Source organism: Symphalangus syndactylus, chromosome 9 (assembly GCF_028878055.3).
Source record: "Symphalangus syndactylus isolate Jambi chromosome 9, NHGRI_mSymSyn1-v2.1_pri, whole genome shotgun sequence".
Classification (NCBI taxonomy): domain Eukaryota; kingdom Metazoa; phylum Chordata; class Mammalia; order Primates; family Hylobatidae; genus Symphalangus; species Symphalangus syndactylus.
Genome location: NC_072431.2, coordinates 115,642,741 through 115,667,290, shown reverse-complemented (window position 1 = coordinate 115,667,290; position 24,550 = coordinate 115,642,741).

The window sequence follows — 24,550 nt, the reverse complement described above, 5'->3', positions numbered from 1 at the left end:
GTGAAATAAAAATGGTGGTTGGCTTGTGGGTCATAGTTTACCAACCCCTGATCTAAGGTATAAAATAGAGATGCTTCAGAACTTAAATCCACCTGCTGTGTGGGGTAATCAGAATTGTAAAGCTTCACCTGGAGAACTCAACTATTGTTCTGGGCAGAAACCCACGTCCAGGGAGGGAGGAAAGGTTGGAGGAACCACTCTGGAGGGCCTGCATCTCTCTCTATTCTGTCTCTCCTTGATTGCCTGCATCCTCACAATGATTAATAAAGCTTAATTCCAAAGGGGATCTCTGATTTGTGTGGACCTGATTTGACAATTCAGTCCTGGAGGTTGGCTCAACACATTAGCACCAATGTTGAACAATGCATATTTGGTGAAAAGAATTACTCTGGAACACTCACCTAAGTCTCCTAGTGATACTTGTACCTTAAACGAAGAGCTTCTAAATGCAGACATATACTGCTGCCCTGGCTGGGAATCAGGTGGCCCATCAAACTATCTCGAGGGGGTCATGATATTCTCTAACTTGTATCATTGTTGAAATCTCTCATTTTTCTACAGGCGTTTTGAAGATGCCTTTCAAATACATCAAGGTCATGTTACTGATTGTATTTTGCTCTTTAAAAAGAGTCACTTTTCCTCAGAAGGTTTCTCTGTCTGCAATATAACAACACTATAGGAATTAGTGTCCTGGCTTCGTTTGGAGAGACCTGGTTAGGTTTGACTTTTGACTTGGCATTTCAGTTGAGTATACAACTTGAGAGATCTTTCTACCTTCTTTCTTTTTCTTGAGAGATGGGATCTTGTCCTGTCACCCAGACTGCAGTGCCGTAGTGCAATCATAGCTCATTATAGTCTTAAACTTAAGTCCAGGAGTTTAAGACTGTAGTGAGTTGTGATTGCGCCACTGCGCTGCAGCCTGGGTGACAGGACAATGTTCCCGCCTCAGCCTCCCAAGTAGCCAGGATTACAGGAACAAGCCACCGTGCTTGGCCACTTCTCTATTTCTTTCTTCTTCCTTTTCTTAGTGGAAGATTTATGGACAGAAAAAAGGAAAATGATGTACAGGAAATCGAAGTGAGGTACGGAAGCAGCTGCATTAGACACAGCCTGGTGTTTGTCTTATTTAAACATGCTCTTTGAACGGTTGGCTATAACCTTTTGTATGTCTTACACCATTCCAAATGACTCAGAATCTGAAAAGAAAGCAGCAGAAGAAATTACTAATAAAGTCAGGGCCCTGTCTTCTGAAGCACTCCTCTCTTAATTTGGGCAAAAGACATAATTAGGCAGATTTGGCACTAAATCTTATTATGTTACAAACTAGCTGTGTTATTCTGACCAAAATATGTAACTTCTCTGAACTTGTTTTTCTTCTGTAAAAAGGAGAAGTCCACCTTTCACATGTAGATTTAAAGAGAAAGCTCATTTACAGGTTGGGTGATTATTCTTGTTCTTTGTTGGCCTTTAGCCAGAAGTTATTTGCACATGCACATATGTCACTCAGAATTATAATCAAATGTTGAGAAGCCTCCGCTACAGATGTTCCTAAAAGAAAAGGGCAGATTTTCTCTTTCTAGTATGGTTTAAGAGCAGTTCTACTTGAAGGCAGGATGAACTGGAACAATCTCTAATTATCCTTTATTGTCCTACTAACCTGTCTGTTTTATCTGCTTCTTTTTGGCACAAATAGTATCTCACTCAACATGATTATTCTAAGAGAAAAAGCCACTACGCTAGTGCCCAATACTAGTTAAGTGCTGATTTAGTGAGTTCTGAATGTATATATGGCTTGACTAAAATTATTTATGCAGTCGGGGAAGAAACTAATTCACACAGCAGTGCCCTAATTGGCATCAGAGAGGTGTTTCCGTAAAGCCCTTAGGAAAAGCAGGAAGTTGATTAAATAGGAAAAAATGCACATGAAAATAGGAGTACGAAGAATGCATAGAAGAATAAAATGCAGTTGTTAAATAATCACCCTCATAATATTTTTTCCCCAAGAAGTTACCTTTGATTTAATGCAGGAGAGAGCACCTGGGAAAATTTCAAATTGGAGTCCCTCCCACACTTCCCCTGCCTATACTAAGAATCCATGGCCCAGAATTCAAATACTAAATCTAAGAGAGGCAGGTAAAAAGAACAGTGGAAAACAGATGGCAGCAGTTACAACTAGCAAATTCCCAGTTGGTGGCTCTCACATTTAGAAGCGGGCATCTGTTCTTCTTCCCCACTGCAAAGTGGTTTTAACTCAGAGGTGTTAAAAATATCTAAGTTGCTGTTTTATTCATTTCTGCTATTTACTGACTTTAATGACTTACAGTATATCCAATGAAAAGTACAATGTTTACCCAAGCGGCAAGAGACTCAAAACAGAAATATGGGATGCTGTTATAAAACCTTGTGGTCTACAAAACAGCATGTCTGGTTTTATAGGTGTACCTTTCTTTAAGAAATCAGTGGGTACCTTAACGTTTGTGTAAGTTGAAATATACTTTAAATGCACCTGGGGTGCTTGACCTTACAAAATTCCTGAGAGAGTCATAACCTCTCTGGGCCTTAGTTTCCTCCTCTCTGAAATGGGAATAGTAATGCCTACATTATTAATCTACTGTTCAGGTCTGTTGTGAAAATTAGGGATAGTATCAGTTGAAGATATTATAAGTCCCTCAAATACTGTAATGCTTAGTCAATGTTAATGCATTTTATTATTTATAAAAATTCTCATTTTGAAATAAACATCCATTCATAAAAAATTAAAAATGTAGAGTGTGCCTGTGTTCATGAGTCAGAAAGCCTCAAAAATAAAAGGGGCAGTTAACATAATTATGAATAAAATGTCTATAGCCTCTTTATGTTATTGTAAAGATGCCTTTCCCAGAACCATTTATAACAGGTACCAGGAAGAGAGTCTTATTGAATTGAATATCATTCAACCCATTGCCTAATGTAGATATTTATTGACTGCTGGCTATCTCATATTTTGTTTTCTTCCCTTTTTTGATTTAAAAATACTATTCATTCATTGTAGAAAATTTGGAAATACACAAAACATAAGGAAGAATAGAAAAATAATTTATAATTTAAAACCCAGAGACATAAGACTAGTATAGATCTTATGTCACCACACTGAGAAAGCACCAGTAATAAGATTAATTTATTAAAAGCTTTTCTGCTCTCATAAAAGTTAAATTGAGTAATAGATTTATCCAAAGCATGGTTTGTAATCACAGTTTCTGACCTCACAATCACTCTGAATATTCCTCTTCAATATTATTATTAATAATCACTAACATTTTTTGAGTAATTACTATGTACCAGTTGCTATATTAACGCTTCATATATATTAATCGATATGAAATGCACAACAACTTCATGTATTTGGCACCATTATTTACAAACGTGAAAATCAGAACATTTGATATTAAGGAATATGCCCGAGGGCCCGTGGTTAATACATGGTACAGCTGTGATTAAATTAAAAATTAGGGGTATTTGATTCCATAATGTACACTGGGATATTCTGCTTCTCTTTAGTATGGTGGTAGCAGCCCAGATTTTGCAATGAGATATGTTTTGGGTGATGCTTATTCTCCACTCTTCATGTGTCTTTTCATGTGGAGGGACTTTCATATCCAGTCACTTTCTGTGCCTTCATTCTCTTCATGTCAAGAAGACTGACATCCCATTTGTGAGTAAGGAGGTTTAAACTGGATGCCATTGTCTTAGCCCTTTCTGCTCTCCTCTTTACTTGAGGTCTGCCTGTGTGAAGAGAAGGTGCATTCTCAGCTGCTCCTTGGCAGTGCAGGCTGTGTGGGTCTGACCAATAGTGTTTGGAGAGGAGGGTAAATTCAATTCAGAGAGGCATGTCACCCTATTTCTTTGTACTTAAGTTATCTCTTTCTGTTTAGCCCTTTACCAATAATCCATATGTCTAACTCTGATATATATTTCTCAGTTTGTTATATACTTGGGCATAGGAAGAAGTGTTTTTAAATTGATTTTCCATGACTCTTAGCAGATAGTTCCTTTCCCAGAACCATTTATAACAGGTACCAGGAAGAGAGTCTTATTGAATTGAATATCATTCAACCCATTACCTAATGTAGATATTTATTGACTGCTGGCTATCTCATATTTTGTTTTCTTCCCTTTTTTGATTTAAAAATACTATTCATTCATTGTAGAAAATTTGGAAATACACAAAACACTAACATTTTTTGAGTAATTACTATGTACCAGTTGCTATATTAACGCTTCATATATATTAATCGATATGAAATGCACAACAACTTCATGTATTTGGCACCATTATTTACAAACGTGAAAATCAGAACATTTGATATTAAGGAATATGCCCGAGGGCCCGTGGTTAATACATGGTACAGCTGTGATTAAATTAAAAATTAGGGGTATTTGATTCCATAATGTACACTGGGATATTCTGCTATCCCAGTGATTAAATGTTAGTGATTATTAATAATAATATTGAAGAGGAATATTCAGAGTGATTGTGAGGTCAGAAACTGTGATTACAAACCATGCTTTGGATAAATCTATTACTCAATTTAACTTTTATGAGAGCAGAAAAGCTTTTAATAAATTAATCTTATTACTGGTGCTTTCTCAGTGTGGTGACATAAGATCTATACTAGTCTTATGTCTCTGGGTTTTAAATTATAAATTATTTTTCTATTCTTCCTTATGTTTTGTGTATTTCCAAATTTTCTACAATGAATGAATAGTATTTTTAAATCAAAAAAGGGAAGAAAACAAAATATGAGATAGCCAGCAGTAAATATCTACATTAGGTAATGAGTTGAATGATATTCAATTCAATAAGACTCTCTTCCTGGTACCTGTTATAAATGGTTCTGGGAAAGGCATCTTTACAATAACATAAAGAGGCTATAGACATTTTATTCATAATTATGTTAACTGCCCCTTTTATTTTTGAGGCTTTCTGACTCATGAACACAGGCACACTCTACATTTTTAATTTTTTATGAATGGATGTTTTTCTAACCTTCACTGTCTTTGTGTGAAACCTTGGGCAAGTGACTTCACTAATCCATGTCTCAGTACCTTCAGTTATAACACAGGACATACTTTTTCCTTCCTCATGGGTTTTTGTTAGGTTTAAATGGGTTCATATGTACAAGAAATACTGAGAAGTTGTTTTGGAAAACAAAGTAGAAGGAAGCCATGGTGCAGAAATTTGGTTTAAGGTCAGTGGGCTGAGGTTAAAGAGGAGAGGTGACTTTGGGTACACTGAGTGCTGGTCATTCCAACAGTCCCCTAACCCAGCCCCCATGGACCCAAGCCTGAGCTTTGCTTATGTTACTTCATCTCATCCTCACAGGACCCTGTCAGGTAAGCATTATTTTCCTCATTTTGTGATGTCAACACTGAGGCTTAGAGAGTTTCAGCAACTTGCATAGGATCACACAGCTGGCAAGAAGAAAGGCAGGCACTGCATTTCAAACCACATCTGAAGTCCATGCTCTCTCAAGACATGACTCTGATAATTATGACAGGACCTAGGGTAGCGAGCATGGACTCAGATCCTTCTGTAAGAGTGGGCCAGTGTCAAGGAGGTCACTAAATGACAGCAGAATGATGCCTTGAACCAAGCAGTACAGAATCTTACACAGGTTGTAGAAATAACGTCTGGGAAGCTGACACGAGGGTGCTATTTTCTTTTTGTTGTTGTTGTTGTTTGTTTTTGTTTTTGTTTATTTAAGAAGAGTGTTTTTCTATAGCTTTTTCTTTTTGAACTAAGGTTGAGATTTTTAAAATACTTTTTTTGTTTTTTAACATAGAATCACATAGCTTGTGATCAGGTTCTCATGCTTCAGAATGCTATGGCTGTGTTTTATTTTTCCACTTCTTCTAATTAGATGTTTGAGGTCATGTCTCCCTGCACCACTATCAGCATTCTCAGACCCCATTAGTCTCTTCTATCCCTGTCCTCCTCTCACCCTCAACTTTGAAAGCAATGTATCCCTGTCCTTTGTTTTTACCCTCAAACTCAAAAGCAATGCAGTATTGTGTGAGGAAGCATAATATGTAGAAAGGATTACACACGGTTTAGGGGAAAGTTTGGTAACGCATCTGCCTGAGAGTACAGAGAATTGGCTTAAAAGGGCATCAGAGTAAAAGATCAGTTTGCAGAATGAATTGTCTTGTGCTTGTGATTGTCTTTCTTGTGGAAAAGGCCATTTTCTCAAGGGACGACTTGAGTTTAGTCATCATTTGGAACAGGTACAGATTCTTACCTAAAACTAATATACAATGAAAGCAACATTTGTTGAGTGCACTGTACTTGATGTTTTGACCCACATTACCTCAATTCATCTTCACAATAATGCTAAAAGATGAATATTATTATCCTTGCTTTTACAAAAAGAAAACTGGGGCTCAAAGTGGTTGAATACTTTGCCTAGGGTCAGGTACTAGTAAGTGCAGGCACTGGTAAGACTCATGCTCTAGTATGTCTCTTTCCAAAGCCTCTGCTCTTTTTGCTCTTTCTTGCATGAACTAGTTTATTAAATATGAATGGGAGAAGTTCACTAGAAGGCTTTTTCCTCAAAAGAAGCCTAGGAGTCCTTTCTCTGCTTGTGAGTGGACACATTAGTATGATCTCCATGTCCATCTATAAATTATCTATAGTATGATCAATTCTGAAACTGGCAAGGACAAACTTGGGCAAATAGCTGCTCTTTACAGAAAGTCTAGAATTGGAAAGAGAATGACTATGCTCTGTGCCATGCAGTTTTCAAGAGAAATGTTGCAAGGGATAGAAATCTTGATAGATATGAATTTTGTTTTGAAAAGCTCCGTATGAGAAAATCTTCCACGAGGGACATCCCTTTTACCAACTTGGCAAAGACTAAAAATGCAGAGCATCCAGGATCAAAGCGTTATTTGCAATGCGAAGAACTATCCCCTGACAATCAGGCTGGAAGAAGGAGGTATCCTTTAATCTTTTCCCTTTGTTTTATTACTTTTTTTTCTGAGGGGAAAAATTCTCTTTTTTATTTTCTCTTGCTGACTAACTCTTCCCTTTAGTCATTTTCATCTCACGACTCATGGCAATTTTCCCTCTTTGCATTAAGAATGAATATAAACCCAAATCACGTTTGAGTTTCTATTTCAGGGTCTTGTTTCTCTCCTCAAATGTTCAGAGGTAAGCAACAGAAAGTTGGAGTGAGCATAGCACCAAGACTTCAGCAGGATCAGAAGTTTCCATCTTCCCTCTTTTCTCTGTGCATGCCAGAGTGATGGAGAAAAATGTTTCTTGTGGCAACAGTAAAGCAATTTGAATCAATCAAAGATCATTTATAAGTTTTATAAACTGGAGAGAAGAAATAGGCTTGAACGATCTTTAGATTCTAGGGCAGTTCTATAAAGGGAACCAGAAGTAGTTATTTATAAATGAAACTCGAGGTTTTTGGTAAGGGGCTTATGTGCTAGACATTGCACAGCTTCGTTCAATGTGTCCTAGTTTTTAGGACAAATGCCAAAATAAGGGGCGGAGGATTATTGCACATAGCTTCCTTTCTGGGGGTCTAATATGGGTGCACACATTGATGCCAAGGTTCGCTTTTGAGTTGTTACTTTCAAAAAAGCTTCATTTATTAAAAAGTAAAATCATCATTATTATCTCATTACAATATGGGCCCTGGATATGAAAAAAATTGATTACCTGATCTTTAGTTCCTAACTCCATTCTATCTATCTCTAATTTTGTTGCTTGAGGATTATTGGTCTATCAACACTCTTCCTGAATAATCAATCTGGTTAATTTAGCTTATAAACCACTTTTCCCCTTGTGTCTGGTGTAACATATTGTTTAGTAATGTGCCCAGTAAAGCAGAAAAAGTAACTCCCAGGAATAGAAAAGGAAACAGCACTCAGATTTTGAACTTGAGTATCTTGCATTTTACCCGTCTGCTGGGCTGTGTGGTAACTGACTTTTTATTTATTTTGTTTTTAGCCATATGACTAACTCTACCTCATTGTGCTCAGCAGCTGAACAAAATGCACAGTGCTATATTCTGAAGCGCCCACTCATTCTTTATTGCTTTTATGACAAAGCTGTCCCTCCACATGTCTGCTCTGCCCTCTGACCCAAGGCGTTTACTTGAAGTAAACATGCCAGATGGTGGAGAAAAGTGATGGGTCAAAGAACAACGCTGGAGGGTCAGGAGTCACCAAATCCTTCTTCACAAAGCAAACTTAAAAGCAACAATTTCACCAAATGCTCTGGAGTGCTTTCACAGTGGAAATGGAGGTGGGAAAGGTAGACCTTAATTACATATTTTGCTTTCAGGGCCTAATGGTTTTAGGTACAGTGTCTATTGGCTAATTTGAACGTAAGCAATTTATGAGAAACGATAAGAAAACAAAGAGGACAGATGGATCACTCTTGTACTCAGCAAAGAGCAGCAAGGTGAATAGTGTGTGGATGAGTATTCTAAGCTCTGGCCCGAAAATTACACAGGAAATTTAGATTCCTTATCTTTTTTAGGGGCTATTGTTGAAAGTTGAGGCCTAAAGGATGCCATTGTCTAAAATACACTAGAACCCTAAAAAGGCTCTAGTAACCTCCAAGGAAGCTTTTAGATGAGATCTTCCATTTTTTTCCTTGTCTAGTATGGTGCTGCGTAAATCCAGATATATGAGCATTTGTGGAGTTACTGTAAATGTCTTAAGCATGAGGATATGCCCTTTTTAATGTTGCTGTTTTCAAAAGTAATTTAAGAAAATGTTTATTAGCCATTTTACAGGCTGTGTATTTTAGAAAGAACATTAGAAATAGTAGTTACTCCTTGCAGATAATCTGGCATACGTAGGCACTACTACCTCTCTTTTTCAGATGATGATGGCATAACATGTCTGTAAAATGTGCCGGATTTATACACAACGTCCTAATATATTTTTAAAATAATTTGAAGAGGGAAAAATTTTTGAATTTTCCCTATTCAGTGCATTGAAACATATCCATGTCCCTAAAAGTCTTTCTGGGTTAAGTACTATCATATTTGACTTTCAAGATAAAGTGTTTCTCCTAATTGCCAAGCATAAGAACTTATTTTTGTGTGTGGTAAAATGAATTCTCTAGCTGGGATATGGTATAAAATCGAGTTAAATTGGAATTCCTAAGGGAGAGGTTATTTATAGGGCTGAATGTGTGTCCTTAATAAGTTACCAAGATTCTGTGATAGATCATCTGTGGAGAGATTGGCAGTAATAGTTACTTTTCAAGAACTACCAAATTAACATTTAATAATATTAATAATAACCTCCAGTTATTGGATGTCAACTAGGCACGAGAAACTTTATGAGGTACTTTATGAGATACTTTATATCCATGCCTAATTTAATTTTTCCAACTTTAGCCAAAACGACAGCAACTAATATTTATTTAGAGTTTACAAATTACCAGTTGCTGGGTTTATTGGTTTACATACGTTACCTCATTAAGTCCTCAAAACAACCCCGGAAAGTAGGTACAATCATTAGTGTCATTTTATAAGTGAGAAAACTGAGGTTTAGAGAGATTGAACAAGTTGTTTGCTTCAAGATCATACACTTGATAAATGGCAGACATCGATTGAAACCCAGGCACAAGTTCTTACACTGTTCTAGCTATTATTATCTCTACTATATTAGTAATAAACAGAAATTCAGAGATGTTGCATCTGCCCAAAGTCACACTACTAGCAGGAGGCAGAGGGCACATCCAAACTCAGGTTTTTTTTTCTGACTTTAAAGCCCACACTAGATATGGCAGTTGCTGGCTCAATAGAGCTACATTCAAACATCCCAGAAAAGTAACTGATGTTCTCCATTGTTTCTGTAAAAGGTACAAATTGTTACTCACTGCATCATCAGTATTCATGGCTAGTGGGCTACTTTCTGTTATGCTTGCACACTTCTGCTCCTAATCACTGAGTTTTGTGTTTAGAGTTGTGTAGTTTCCAAACCTCTTTATACCAATTGAACATGTTACTGTAGTTATATAATTACGTTAATTGTTACATAAGCCAATGTTAAATATAAATGTGGAAATAGAACTGTTATTTCCACGAAACCTAAACTGGATGAAAAGACAATAAAGGGAAGGTACAAAGATATTCAGCCAAATTAAGTATGAGTGACGCAATTGTAAAAGATTGAGAGAAACTAATAAAATCGGAGACAAATTCTTCATTCACAACTGCTTCCCAATTTTATTTAAATTTTGATTCCACTTAAAAGAATCCCAAGTTCTTGAATAAAAAACCTTGGTTCTAAATCAAACTATTGGCCAATGAATGGATATACGTGTTAGCTTAAAATAAAATATTTAAGTTATATACTTATAATTTTCTGATTGCCTGGTGATTCCTGATAAGGGAGTTTCTTGTCTGTTTACGGTGGAGAAAACTGAGGTGCAGGCTGATTAACTTACTGACTTAGATCCTGCCATCTAGTATAGAGGCAGAGCTAAGAGAAAGTGGCAGAGCAAGAAACAGGATTCAACTCCATGGCTCTGTTTAACTCTATAGTTCTCCACAGTTTATGCTTTGTCTTTTACTGCCTCCCCAGTGTGATAAATTTGAGGGTTAGGAATCATATGCCAGGAAACCCCACGGAAAATTATTGTGCCCACACAGACTTCAAAATTCCCCCTACTCCATTCCCACCCTCAGAAAAACCTTCCTTTTTCTCAGACAGGGATTAACCTATTTGATTTTCAAAAACTCTAGGGAAAGATATTTCATCACATCATATTATGATTATCATTGTTATAAGAATTTTATTTTCCTTAGAGACTTTACCAATATACACTCCTGTTAAGACGCAGAGCTTTTAAGCAATAGGAAAGAACAGAAATGACTTTTAATGACAATGACAACATTGCTGAAGATGTAAGTCCCAGAACTTCTCTAACTTCATGCTGTCTTCCCTAGCTACTTACTTGACACTTTCTGAATTACTCACAACTGAAAAAATACATTGTGTTTTAGACTTGGTTATTAACGTCACGTTAGAAATAATTTATTTAACCAGTTTCTATCTGTTGAATTAACAGAAATACAAGCTCTCCTGGAGAATTTCCAGAGAATGATTCGTGATCATATTTTCTTGAGAAGTGAAGTGGTATAATGCTGAGCAAGAGAATAATTGCTATATATACAGATGCCCTCTTTTCTCAGGACTTGTTTATGGAATGTCCAGGTTCCTTGTGTTAGTTACTGTGGCTGTGTAACAAATCATCCCAACTTAGTGGCTTATAACAACAATATTTATTTACTGTCTTTCCTGGTTTCTGTGGTTCAAGAATTTGGTTGTGGCTTGGCTAAGCTATTCTGGCTTAGGGTCCCTCATGAGATTGCTGTCAGATGTTGACTGGGGTGAGTCATTTGAAGCATTGACTGGGACTGGGAGATCTACTTCCAAGGAGGTTTTCTCATGTAACTGGCTGGTGGTGCTGATTGTGGGTGGAAGGCTTCAGTTCCTCTCTACCTGGGCCTTTCTAAAGGGCTGCTTGAGTGTCCTCATGGCGTTACAGCTGGCTTATATTCAAGAATCCAGTGTAGAAGCTGCAATACATTGATCTAGCCTGAGAAGTTATGCACCGTCATTTCTAGCATATTCTATTGGTCACGTAGGATCCAAAGGAGCAAGGATCAGGAGGGACTGTCTTAGAACCTGGCTACCACAAACTCCTGCTTTGTCCACCTGGGATCATGGCAATGATCAAAGTCTGTTACTGTGATGGTAGTTGTCTGTCTTCTCTTTCAGAATTTAAGTTCCTTTAGTGTCTATGTTGTGTCATTTACTTTCTCTTTCTTGAATACATAGGTTTTAAGAAGTCTTGTTAACTCCTTTTCATCTCTTCACTCTGAGTCTGGATTTGATGACTGCATTAATTATTCGTTGCTGCAGAACAAACCACACCAAACCTTAGTGGTTTAAAACCACAATTGCTTGTCTGCTTATAATCATGTGGGTCAGCAATTTGTGCTGGGCTAAGTTGAGTGGTACTGTGACCATCTGTCTTGCCTGGGGTCACTCATATAACCCAAGTCATCTGACAGTTGGGATGGAGCTAGATGATCTAAGATGACCTCACTCGTATGTCTGGTGTTTGGCAGGTTGTCAGCTCCTTGATTCTTCATTATGTGGCCTCTCCAGCAGGCGAGCTGGAGCTCGTTCTCATAGTGGTCGTAGAGTTGCAATCGCATCTGGAAGAGGCAAGCCCCAGAGTGTAAACACATTTCAATTCTCTGCTTGTATTATGCTAGCAAATATTCCACTGGCTAAGGGAAGTCACATGGGCAAACCCAGAGTCAAAAGATTGAGAAATTGATGTCACTTCCTGATGGGAGCATTGGCAAAGTCACATTGCAAACGGGAGAGATACAGGATGGGAAGAATTATTATGGCCATCTGTGCAAACAGTCTGCCCAAATAGCTTTCCTCTGAGCCTTTGGGTAACCTTTCTTTATTTGTATCACCCTCTAAGCTATAAGCTCCCTGATGCAAGGGCCATGGCTTGTTTATATTTTTCTATATATTTAGCACTTTTCCCACTGTTACATAAATATTTGTTGAATTGAAATGAATATGAAAACACTTTCAGGGAAAGAGATTGTGGAAAATGCAAGTAGAAAATAAAATGGAAAGACTCATGCTGTTTTGACAATTTTCAACTGGTTTAGTTATTTAAACAAAGCCTCAATCCAAGCATACTAAACCATTTGATTTTTAAAAATTACATTATTAGTTGTTTGCCTGAACTCACTACATGTTTGGTCAAAAAGATTAGATAAATTATGGGTGTGTAGACAAAATAGAAGTATAGTATGCCAATCAACATCACACATTCTTATTGCTGGTTCACATTAGATGCTCAATAAAGCACAGCTGTGATGTCTCTTGTTCAGTAATCATGGGACTGCTCCTGTTGCCAACTTTGCCTTTAGTTCACCAAAGTCAGGTTGCCCACGGTAAGATAATTTTTTTTTTTAAGATTATTGTTGATAGGTTCCAAAAGTGTATTAGGTGGTTAAATTCCTCATTGTTGCCAATGGATTAGTGAGTCAAGCAATAAGCATTAACTTATTGGTGTCAGTAACACTTTTACTTCCAGTATTCAATCTAGTTTTATTTATGTTTTATCATCTGTGGCAGTAGTTTTCAAATTAAGAGTATGTAAATATTTAAAATATTTTGTTCTCAGAGTCAGGGAGGTAATCAAAAAATATTTTTGATAAGGCTGCATAGACAATCCAACATTCCCAACTTCTTTGTTTTTGACTAGAATTTTATTGACTAGAATTACAGTGTGTCAATTTGGATTATTTCATCCTGATCAAAGTTATGGAATATCTGATTAATGAGAAAAAGAAAAGCAGATTGATGTGTATATATTGTAGCTTATTAAGTAGATCAACTCTTTTGAAGCATGAGGCCCGTGGAAAGAAATAGTAAGAGGAGTTTACTAGTGAAAGCTAAAAGACTAAAGTCTGTATTAAGTGTCTTAACATCTGGGTGGTCAATATGGTTGTAAGTAGTAGGTGTTATGAGAATTATGCAATTAAGATAGTTATAATGGGGATGGGTGTATTTATAATCTATTAAAAAATATTATCCCAAAATTTAGTGACTTAAAACAACAGTAATCATTTATTATCTTGCATGATTTTTGTGTGTCAGGTATTTAGACAAAGCATAATGGGATGACTTGTCTGTGCTCTATAGTGGCTGGAGCCTCAGCTGAAAGAATTAAGAGTGGGGGCTGGGAATATCTGAAGTCTTATTCATTCGTGTGGTTGATGCCAGAGGATCTCTTTGGGCTTGTTGGTCAGAACACCCCTACACCCTACACAGACTCTTCCTGTGGCCTGGGCTTTCTCACAAAATGGTGGTCGGATTTCAAGGACAAAGAGAAAGAGAGAGAGATAAAGAGTGTGTGTGTGTGTGTGTGTGTGTGTGTGTGAGAGAGAGAGAGAGAGAGAGAGAGAGAAGCTGTATTGTTATTTATGACCTAGCTTTGGAAGTCATGCATTGTCACTTCTCCTGCATTCTAACCATGCAGGCATTCATAAAGGCCAGCTCAGTTCTGGGGATGAGAAAATAGAATCAGTTTCTTGATGGAGAGTGACAAAGTGCTGGAAATGCATATGGAATCAGAAACATTATGGCCAGTTTTGGAAAATATAATCTGCACCCATGGAGCAGGAGTAATCACAATCACATTGTGTTTTAGACTTGCTAGGGTTTCAAAAAATAATTATACGAAGTTTTTGATTTGTGGTCTCAATAATGAATATGATTGGTAGTACTGAACATAGCCAAGGATGTTGACTCCAGGGGGATGGTATTAATTACAATATCTTTCAGATAATTCAGAAAATATAAGCAAAATGTTTTTGTTATATTCGTGGCATGTTTTTATTGCAAGTGACAAAAATTGAACTCAAATTGGTTCAATCAAAAAGAGTGAATTTATTAACTTGTATAACTGAAAATTTGGGGGACAATGCTAGCTGAGAGTACAAGTGGATAAAGGCCTCAAATGATGTTGGCAGCAGGAATCAGTATCTCTCCGTTTCTTAGTTTGCTTTTCAGTTTTTATTGCTTAGGCAGGCTTTTCTCAATCTTGGAAAAAGAAGCCAGCAGCAATTCTAGGTTTGTATTTTACCAGCTTAGCAACTCCCATTAAAAAATTGTCTCCTTTTCAATAATTCCAGCAATTGTTGAGACTGGTTGGACTCTGAAAAGGTGATTATGATTATACCAATCTTTCAGTGTTTATGACTTTGATTAGTGAAGCCTGAACCATGTAACATTCAGAGGGCTGGAGGTTGGGGTTGGCCTCATCTACTCTCATGAAGAGAGAGGCATGATGTGTATAATTGGTATATGCAGAGAATGCCTTTCACAGAAACTATAGAAATACAATACTGACGCATTGATGTGGGCACTGGGTGCTGGATGAAAGAGCACTTTCTTGCTATGATAGACAGATGGCTTTGGAGGTCACCCAGAAGAGACTGAAATCCCCAAGGATCAATGCTACAGGGAAGAAATTGAGAGCCTATGTTTGTTGATTGATTTAATAAGTTATATATCAATCTGACTTCAGTCTTTTGTATTTATTTGACACTTAGTTGTTAAACATCTAATATGTGCCTGGAATGGAATTTTACATGTTTAGCTAGGATTGTAATTTTAGTTTAAGTGAGAATTAGAATTGTCTGGGCAGGTCTGGCAGAGGTGTGGTGTGAGTTAGTAAAAAACAATTGTATGAGGACCTCAGAGCCTCTTGGGAGGTACATTTGAGGGAAGGTGAAAGTCTGAAGTTGGAGGAGAGAGGCAAGTGCAGCATGATGTCTCCCATTCAGATCAATTCCCTAGCCCGGTTAGCCTTGATTTGTGTATGAACCCCAGGGAAGGCAGTGGGATTAGAAGTCAGTATTGAAGGAGCTGTAAGACAAGTGGTAACACTGCATTGTAACCTCCTTCCGCAGAGAGAAACCCAAAGGAGAGAGAAACATTCTCTCATTTTGCTGCTGAATAGTTGGATGGCTTTAATATCTTGAGAACTACAGTGTCTGGGATATGGTGGGAAACAATAGCTCCCAGTAAACTCCTAACAGGCATAAGTGAGAGAGAGTATTTATTTATGAGGTGGTGGATGATATTCTTCGGGTTCCCTCGAGAACACGTGGGACCATTTCTTTTTTAGAATTGGAAAGTGATGGTCAGTACCATAAAATGTAGGTTTTTATAAATAAGAGAGGCATTTGAGTTACATATAGTTTGGTATAGTTCAGTAATTTCCAGTACTATTGCAATATCTTATTTGTCCTTTATTAATACAAGGGGCTGTGGAGTGGACTGGAGTTAAGAAGGTTTAACCTTAAAAAGTCTGATTTTTAGACTGATGCATTAAAAACTGTAATAACATCCAGGGACATGTTGGAAGTAGACACCATTATTTCTCAAATACACTGATTACATAATCTGCAATTTAAAAGAAGATAGTCATAATTATCTAATGGATTTTTGGGATGCTATGTCAGAGATGTCTGGCCTTGTAAAGGATCCCACACAGAAGATGATCAAATGCACTTCTCTCTGAACTGCTCTATTTTCAAATACATTAAGGAAACTAAGGGAGCTTAATTAGCATAGTGGTAGGCCAGAAGACATAAAATAATAAAATGTTGAGATTACAGAAGAGTGGGCTGTAATAAAAGTATGCTTAAAGTGTAACATAGAGGAATAAATGGAAATAGGCAAGTTCACAGAGGAAGACATTTGAATTTGGCTTTGAAAGGTGATTTGAAGTTGACTAGATATCAGAGATAATGAGGAAAGACCATCCAAGGTGGAGGAAACAGAAATGCAAACACATCAATAATCCCATGTTTGGAACAATGTGTAATCTTTTATATCTTGCTTATGAGTTTAAATTTTATCTTGTTAGACATTAGGAGTCACAAAATGATTTAAATTGAAGAATGACATAATTTGATCTTTGTCTCAGAAAGATTGCTTTGACTTAATTTTGGAGATCTGGAGATAGAGAAGAGGAGAAAAGACTAGTTAAGCCTGTCATTCATAAGCAAGGCTAGCAAGGTCAAACTCCAAGCAAGAAATGATGAAGACTTTGATTTGGTCAGTGATGGGGAGCTGAGAGGAAGTGGTGCATTTCTGAGAAAGACTGATGAATTGTGGATTCATAAATCAGATAAGACACTGTATACTTCTATTTACCTAATTTTTATTATATGTACTTTAACATAGTTTTATACTTTAGATGGTTGGATGTGTTATAGCAAAGGACTCAAATTGTCTTAGTAGGTGGTAGCTAAATATTCATCAAATAGCAATACTTTCTGTTGGGGTTTGCTCTGAGTTTATTTCAAATTATATGAAAGGAGAGAGAGTGAATGTGAAAAAGGAAATTAGTAGTCTACTGCATTTTAATATAGCATGGTTTTTATTTGAATATGCCAAGAAGATACAGAGTAATTGACAGTCTGATTTATTTATTTATTTATTTATTTATTTATTTATTTATTTATTTATTATACTTTACGTTCTAGGGTACATGTGCACAATGTGCAGGTTTGTTACATATGTATACATGTACCAGGTTGGTGTGCTGCACCCATTAACTCGTCATTTACATTAGGTGTATCTCCTAATGCTATCCTTCCCCCGTCCCCCCACCCCACGACAGGTGCTGGTGTGTGATGTTTCCCATCCGGTGTCCAAGTGTTCTCATTGTTCAGTTCCCACCTATGAGTGAGAACATGCGGTGTTTGGTTTTCTGTCTTTGAGACAGTTTGCACAGAATGATAGTTTCCAGCTTCATCCATGTCCCTACAAAGGACATGAACTCATCCTTTTTTATGGCTGCATAGTATTCCATGGTGTTTTTGTGCCACATTTTCTTAATCCAGTCTATCATTGATGGACATTTGGGTTGGTTCCAAGTCTTTGCTATTGTGAATAGTGCCACAATAAACATACATGTGCATGTGTCTTTATAGCAGCATGATTTATACTCCTTTGGGTATATAGCCAGTAATGGGATGGCTGGGTCAAATGGTATTTGTAGTTCTAGATCCTTGAGGAATCGCCACACTGTCTTCCACAATGGCAGAACTATTTTACAGTCCCACCAACAGTATAGAAGTGTTCCTATTTCTCCACATCCTCTCCAGCACCTGTTGTTTCCTGGACAATCTGATTTTTTTAAGAGAATGAATGAAAGCGTTCAAATAGGCTGCCCTTTGTCAGAATTTATGTAAGCATTGAGATTCTTAAGGTTGTTTTATTATACAACTAGGGAAAAATTTTCAATATCAAAATGTGATTTAAAAGATAAATATTCACTTAAAAAATTTTGGAATAATTGACATATTATATGGGAAAGTCAGACTATGACAGTTTTGTGACCTTCTTAGCTCTATTTCTGTAATATTTCCACTCTCAGATCAATCATGTTCTTCAATTGAATGTTTAGTTCAAACTTAGATTCTGGAGACAGTCCTGTTTCTGATCAGAGAAAGTTAAGAAACCTTAGAAAGATATCTTGGGAGGATCTATATTAAGTGTCTTTGGACAGGTATACTCTGATCTAATGTTCTTGATTTATGAATTGGAATCCTGATACCAAACTCTAACTTGTGTCTCAGTTTCAGTGACACGTTTTAATTTTTGTCCTATGTCTTAACCCTGCTTTGATAATTCATCTAGTATTCCTGCTACTTGAGATTATAACTCATACTTTATGTCTATCTAGAACTGAAGTCCTCAAACTCTGGGGCCATGCTATCTGTTACTACGACTCTCAGACAATCCAACTATCTTTGTCCTTGCATCAGCAGCCTCCAGGTGTCACCCTACTCTGTACACTGTTTACTGGGAGATTCACGTCTATTCTATACCGGTAGCTGGATCTTATTGCTGGTCTCTTGACTTGTTCTGTCCGTTTGCAGACTGTTCTCTGATTTCAAACCCTAACAGACCACAATCTCCTATATTTATGCTAAAATAATTGTTTTTAATTTTCCCCCAAATCTGTGGAAATGGTTCAAGTAGTCTATGTTTATATTTAATAAAATTTTACTTAACTGTATTTTTAATTATTATGAGCCCACCCCAAAGTGGCTCATAATTACCAAAGTGTCAACCCTATGGTAATAAAGGACGGATTCTGAAGTCAAGCTTCCGGGGTTTAGGTCCCAGCTCCAACATCACTCACTTGAGTGGCTTTACAGAAGTTGATAACTTTTCAATATTTTAGTTTCCTAATCTGTGAAGTTGTTGTAATTAAATAATTTATTGTGGGGTAAAATAAGATTATTTATGTGAAGAACTCATCAGAGTGCTTGAAACATTGTGTCACAAATTTTTTTATTTCCCACCTAATAATCACTCTTACTTTTCCCTTGCAAAGAGAAACCAGTGTTGTTCTGGCTGCAATGTATTCAGCCCCAAGAGTTAAGTCAGGATTTGATTGAGCTAAGATATGATGCCACTTCATTTCTTCAGTGGGGGGTCTAGGGTTCAGTGTTTGAACAATGAACATAAGGAAAAGTCTTCTTTTCAGGAGTTTTGGGGAAAAGTATTACTCACTAATAAAATGTGAGGAGGAAAGACCCTCCTTATTTTGCTCTGCCCCCTATCTTTCTGCTTCAAATTCTGTCATTGGAAAACTTGCTAAGTAGAGCTGCAGCATCCATCTTGCAACCCTGAAGCACCAAGACGGAGAATGAACATCAATGTGTTGAGGATAGTGGAAGGATGGGAAAAGCCTTTCTCTATGATGTCATTGTTGAGCCACTGAGCCAATTAAAGACATCCAAATTGTGGACTTCTAGTTAAATTTACAAAAGTTGTTACAGCCTAAACCAGGCATTGGCAAACTATGGCCTGTGGGCCAAATCTGGTTCTCTGTTTTTTTTTTTTTTTTTTAATAAAATTTTATTGCAATGCAGCCATGCCCATTCATTTACATGTTCTCTATGGCAGCTTTCGTGCTACAATGGCAGAGTTGTTTAATGGCAACACAGACTGCATAGCCCACAATGCTTAAAATATCTACAATTTGGCATTTTACGAAAAGAGTTGTGGACTCCTTGCTTAAATCAATGTTAATTATATTTTCTTCTGCTTGAGATTGAAAGCATCATAAGGGATACATTGAAAAATTTTAACAAATATTAACTATTATTGTTCTAGTAAAAAACATACAGGCAATGGAGTAACTTTCTTTTTCCCAGTTCTAGATAAATCTTCTACCATCTCCTCTTATTTGAAGAATATCCTGAGATGGTGAGAAAAATAGTTTATAATAAACAAAAAATTCTGTTCCCACTTTGCAGACATTCATCTGTGGGAACTGGGACTTTTATTTATATCATAAAACCAAACCAAAAAAATTAGAAATAAATTGTATATAAAGCTTATCTAGGGCTGCACCTGTCATATGTACTTCTGATTTCGAAATGAATGTTCACCAAAATACTTTCATTTTCTCCGTTCATTATAAAAGTGGTTATAATGCATAACATTATAATGAGTATTTTATAAGGAAATACTACATACATTAACTTGTATATGCACTTTAAAATAGTCATCTATTTTACATTATAGGACACCAAGCAATATTTTATTTGAAAAAAATTGAAATGAATTCCATTCCTCAAAACACCGTTGAAAACCATGGATGTAGAAATATTTTAGCTGCCTGTTTAACTTTGAAATCTTTAACTTTGAAATGAGCCCCTCTTATGTGAAGGACCTCTTCAAAGAGAACTACAAATCACTGCTCAAGGAAATAAGAGAGGACACAAACAAATGGAAAAACATTCCATGCTCATGGATAGGAAGAATCAATATCGTGAAAAGGGCCCTACTGCCCAAAGTAATATATAGATTCAATGCTATTCCCATCAAGTTACCACTGACTTTCTTCACGAAATTAGAAAAAACTACTTTAAAGTTCATGTGGAACCAAAAAAGAGCCCATATAGCCAAGACAATCCTAAGCAAAAAGAACAAAGCTGGAGGCATCGTGCTACCTGAGTTCCAACTAAACACATTGACCAAAACGGCATGGTGCTGGAACCAAAACAGATACATAGACCAATGAAACAGAACAGAGGCCTAAAAAATAGCACCACACATCTACAACCATCTGATCTTTGACAAACCTGACAAAAACAAGCAATGGGGAAAGGATTCCCTATTTAATAAATGGTGTTGGGAAAACTTGCTAGACATATTCAGAAAGCTGAAACTGGACCCCTTCCTTACACCTTATACAAAAATTAACTCAAGGTGGATTAAAGACTTAAACATAAGACCTAAAACCATAAAAACCCTAGAAGAAAACTTAGGCAACACCATTCAGGACATAAACATGGGCAAAGACTTCATGACTAAAACATCAAAAGCTATGGCAACAAAAGCCAAAATTGACAAATGGGATCTAGTTAAACTAAAGAGCTTCTGCACAGCAAAAGAAACTATCATCAGCGTGAACAGGCAACCTACAGAATGGGAGAAAAGTTTGCAATCTATCCATCTGACAAAGGGATAATATGCAGAATCTACAAGGAACTTCAACACATTTGCAAGAAAAAAACAAACAACCCCATCAGAAAGTGAGCAAAGGATATGAACAGACACTTCTCAAAAGAGGACATTTATGTGGCCAACAAACATTTGAAAAAAGCTCATCATCGCTGGTCATTAAAGAAATGCAAATCAAAACCACAATGAGATATCATGTCACGCCAGTTAGAATGGTGATCATTAAAAATCCAGGAAACTACAGATGGTGGAGAGGACGTGGAGAAATAGGAACGCTTTTACACTGTTGTTTGACGTGTAAATTAGTTCAACCATTGTGGAAGACAGTGTGGCGATTCCTCAAGGATCTAGAACTAGAAATACCATTTGACCTAGCAATTCCATTGCTGGGTATACACCCAAAGGATCATAAATCATTCTACTATAAAGACACATGCACACATATGTTTACTGCAGCACTATTTACAATAGCGAAGACTCAGAACCAACACAAATGCCTATCAATGATACACTGCACAAAAAAATGTGGCACATATACACCATGGAATACTATGCAGCTGTAAAAAATTATGAGTTCATGTCCTTTGCAGGGACATGGATGAAGCTGGAAACCATTATTCTCAGCAAACTAACACATGAACAGGAAACCAAACACCACATGTTCTCACTCATAAGCGGGAGTTGAACAATGAGAACACTTGGACACAGGGAGGGGAACATCACACACCGGGGCCTGTCAGCGGGTAGGGGGCTAGGGGAGGGATAGCATTAGGAGGAATACCTAATGTAGATGACAGGCTGATGGGTGCAGCACACCACCATGGCACATGTATACCTGTGTAATTAACCTGCATGTTCTGCACATGTATCCCAGAACTTAAAGTATAAAAGAATAAAAAATGAGGCCCTCTTTCTTAAGATCTTTGTTTAGTGCTGGAGTTTTTTTTTTTTTTTAATATCTTAAACCTATTGAAATGCTTCACAATTTACTTAGGAAAAAGGCACCTATCATTCTGGTTATCTACTCTTAAAATACCAAAAGGTATTTGCAATAGAGGAATGATAAGTAGTCAAGTTATCCCTACCACGAACTGCTAAGGGATCTTGGTGAAGTCCCTTCAACTCTCTAATCCTTTGTTTCTTATGGTAATACCTTAGCAGGTGGTGCGAGGATCAGAAGATAGAAAATCCCAGGATCAAAAATACTAAACTTGGTTTTAGAAAAAAAATTCAATGGCAGATAATCTAAAAAACACCTAGGGTATAGGTCTGTGAGGGCTCTGTGGCATGGTTAGATACAGGGGTCAAATAGCACTTTTATCATCTTTCTCTCTTTTTCTCCTTTCGTTTTTCATTTCTTTGCTTGGCTTTCTATTTATTGCTTGGCTTTTCTCTGTAGTAGCTTTATTCTTAGCTAGGTTTTCTGCCTATAACGATGTGTGGTAAATCCAGGATAACATCCCACCTATCTAGCAATTCCTACAAAAGTCCCTGGTTATCATCCTCATCCGCCTACCGCTATGGACAAGGAGACCTGGTTCACATGTCCATTCCTCAAAACCAGTTGGTAGGCCTGTCCCAACCAAATTTCAAAGACTTAGAACAGGGTAAGGGCTGGCCTTGCAAAAGGAGAAGTTAGCTTCTGGTACAAGAAATTAGAATGCTGGGAAGATACTCATATCTCTCACTTCCTGAGTGCATGATCTTGGACAAGTTATCAATCTTTCTTCAGCTTTAGCTTCATCACTTCCTATTGATAGGAAGAGTTACTCCAGAGGTTTAGGTTGATAATTCAATGGCCTAAGGTATTAGAGAGTGTCCTAGAGTTGCTGGCATATACCCAGCTGGTAGGTACCCTTATTATATCTTTCCTTGCTTTCAGTAGCATGGAAATAAGATTTCGTGAGGAAGCCGAGTGTAAAATAGGAGCTGCTCTGAAATTCCTACCACAGTATCACTTTCCATTTGATCCCATCCGTTTATACATGGAAATCATGAAAATCTGTATAATATTTCCTATAGGTCTAGGCTACTTTAATGCAGCAAGCAAATATAACCTGGGGATAAGGTGGATAATTCAGCTCTTGTAGTCTGTTAGGAACAGTCAAATAACTGCATTTACCTTCCTGGTAGAAGATGTCTAAACCTAACTGTCATCAGGGATAGAAATGCCTGAAGGTGCTCAATACCTGTTACCTCCCACAGAATATTCGCCACCCCAGGCATAAAAGTCAAGAGGACTGTGGGACTATCAATCAATGTGTTGATTAGTAATCTGCTACTCTCCTGTTTTGTCCTGTTAATGTGAGGACAAAAGCTGTAGTAATATTGATACAACCTGGGGAACGCACAGCAATTTCAATGTGTCGTTCGTTGGAATGAAGCCCTAGCTATGTAGCCTTACAAGTGCTAAAAGCAATTAGTTGTAACTGATCTCGACTATCAGAGAAATGCATGGGAGGCTGGTTGTGTGGTGTGGTATCCTTTTAATTCCTGATTGATTTTTGCTGTAGGTTGTTTTTTGTAATTTTTCTAATAACAAACACTGGGTGACAATAGCGTTTCTTCAAGCGTGTATTGCGATCTTTAGTTTCTTGGTCCTGACATAATCCATTAGTGGGTGCATCACAAGCCTGGATAAAAACACAGAGCAGGTCAAGTCCTATTACAATAAAAACTTTTGTTTAACAAAATGGTTCCCAAGTCCTTCTGTGGCAGAATCAATTCAGGCAGCATGAAATAAAGCATTTTGGTATCATAAACGGTTTGGATATTCTCTTTGAATTGCTCTTAAGTAATTATGAAATCATTCATTGCTTATTCAATAATTTAAAATATCTATTGTGTCTACTGCTTGGCACTGGGGTTCATGACAATGAACAAAACAACATCTCTTCTCTTAGAGACATAATATTCTGTAGGATGGCAAAGACAATTGGATTAGTTTACTGAGACTGCCGCAACAAAACGCCGCAGACTGGGTGGATGAAACAACAGAAATTTATTTCTCACAGTTCAGGAAGCTAGAAATTCAAATTCAAGGTGTTGACAGGGTTTGTTCTCCTGAGGCCTCTTTCCTTGACGTGCAGATGGCCACCTTCTCACTGCGTCCTCACACGGCCTGTGTGCACATTCCCTGCTCTCTCTGTGTATGTTCAAATTTCCTCTTATAAGGATATCAGTTAGGATGGATTAGTGCTCACCTTAGTGTCTTCATTTTAACTTAATCACCTCTTTAAAGACCCCACCTCCAGTGTCACATTCTGAGGTACTGATAGTGGTTCAACGTATACATCTCTGTGTGGGGGGGGGGCATAATTAATCTCATAATAATGTAAATTAAACCAGTGAGTATGTATCACTTAAGCTGGTACCCCAAAACTATAAATAAAAATAAGGCAGGGTAAATGATTGGGGAGAATGCTGGGGAAAT